Genomic DNA, 2,288 nt, shown 5'->3' with positions numbered 1-2,288 from the left:
TTTTGACATAACCGCACAGCAAGTTCTCCACATGCTTTAAGGCTTCTGCTCTTAATTTTGGTTCAGTGGCAGACAAGGAAAAAAGTTGGTGCTTTCAGCTGGAAACGCAGCATCACAGGAATGCTCTTGAAACTCGTCTCGGGTGTGCGGCTTGGACCTTAGCTGCCTCTCCGAGTTAGGGCTCTAGGAGGGAGGAGCTTTGTGGTGAGGCTGTTCTAAAGTTCCCTTTGTTTTTCAATTCTCTTTGTCCTTCAGAAGTGCGTTCAATACAGGATACCTGGTGCTTTCCCAAGCTTTCTGCCTTAGTGCTGGCACCTTTCTGTCCTGGCAAGAGACTTTGGGCTTAAGCTGTGGAGGGGAAGGGATTCTCAAGTTCTACTGGCAGTGAGCTCTCTTCCCAGGGCTTGGTTTGCCTCCTTGGCTCCCAAGTCCAGGCCCCTCTGCTCAGCATTGCCTTGCAATCCTGCCTTTCCCACCCTGCTCTCAATCCTTATTTCCCCTAAATTTGCAAATACAAGTCTCCATATTTTCAACTCTTTCACAGTCCCTTACTCCAACCCTGCTTTTCCCAGAGGATACTCCTTCCCAGCAGCCTCTGAAGCAGACACCGTAAGGTATTCGCACCCCTTGCACACCCTGGGTCACAAATCGCTAGGGGTGTGCTGGAGCCACGCATATCAGCTTACTGCAGCAGATTCTGTGCATTGGTCAGTGACATCAGGTCTGTAACTGAAATCGTCCGCAGGAGCTATATTTACACCACAGCAATTGGCCTATGCTATGAAACAGGGTTAGATTCCTTCCCCGAAGACCCTGTTGTTGTTGTTGTTTTTTAAAAGAAGATGTTGGGGGTAGGAGTTTATTAATTAATTAATTAATTTTGCTGTGTTGGGTCTTTGTTTCTGTGCGAGGGCTTTCTCTAGTTATGGCAAGCGGGGGCTACTCTTCATCGCAGTACGTGGTCCTCTCACTATTGCGGCCTCTATTGTTGTGGGGCACAGGCTCCAGACGCGCAGGTTCAGTAGTTGTGGCTCACGGGCCTAGTTGCTCCACAGCACGTGGGATCTTCCCAGACCAGGGCTCGAACCCGTGTCCCCTGCATTAGCAGGCAGACTCTCAACCACTGCGCCACCAGGGAAGCCCGACCCTGTTGTTAAACGTTGACCAGCACACCACGGGTCCTCCTCCTTCTGCTGCTCTGAAGCTCTCATCACCCACCTTCCTCCTCACCCTCACCTACCAACCTGTCCCGTCTCATTCTCTGCAGGCTGTGGCTCACAGCTTCCCCACCCAACTCCCACCACCCTCTGGGGGCACGCAGCCTCCTCCTGGCAGGCCCACCACTCTGGCCTCCCTGGCTCACTTTCCAACACTCTCCATTTCTTCAGCAGCCTGTCTTTACAGCCTGACTTTGCTGCTTTCTGTGTCAGTCGGTAGATGCCAACAGTGCCGGGAAGGTCACGGTGTGGGGGCAGAATTCTATGTCCTGCTGGGCTTGCCCGGCCCCTGCCCCTCCCCCAGCACAGCTGCACTCCCCTGGGTGTGTGACCCAGTCTCCCAGTCTAGGGTGAGTCCACTCCTGGCTTCTGCCCCTTCTTGAGGGGTGTGGGCACTGCAGGCAGTTAGAGGTGGGGCTCCAGCCCTCAAGGTCGGAGAGGCAGCCTGCACAGGGCCTCAGGGAGCCTGGGTTCTAGTTCCCATTTTGCCATGGCTTTTCAGGTGCTCTAGATTAACCTTGCTCTCTGTGCCAACTTTCCTCTTCTATAAAATGGGGATATGTGATTCCTAGACATCTGGCGTAGGGCGAAGCCGACGGGCTACAGCTTTTCTGATTCGAAGGCTGATCCCTGTTGAGGATGGTTTAGAGGCCTGGCAAGAATCACTGGGAGCTCCTTGGCGGCAGGAGCTCCATCTGATGCCTTTGTATGTTCCCAACCTGACCCCACACAAGCCAAGATGGTGACACTGGTATAGAAGCCCTGGGCCAGAAATGAGAGTCAACACCTGGCCAGCAGCTGGTGAATCAAACAGAACAGAACCACCCTGATCAGTGCTTGGGCACAAGGTCATTCAGTTCCCAGGCTGTGCCCACAGGCTGCAGCCCTTAGGTCAGGTGTGTGTGGAGGGTGAGAGGGCCTCAGCTGCCTCTCCCCAGGCTCTCTCTCCCCTGCTTCTACCATCTGCTCTCACTCGCTTGGGGGATCTCCCTAGCCAGCACCTGCAGGGATTACCAAGGGGAATCCCATAGCTCGGTCTCCAGACCTCCAAAGGATATGGCTTTTCCATCC

The sequence above is a fragment of the Delphinus delphis genome, chromosome 2, assembly GCF_949987515.2.
Source record: "Delphinus delphis chromosome 2, mDelDel1.2, whole genome shotgun sequence".
Lineage (NCBI taxonomy): Eukaryota > Metazoa > Chordata > Mammalia > Artiodactyla > Delphinidae > Delphinus > Delphinus delphis.
Note: the sequence above shows the minus strand (reverse complement) of the source record.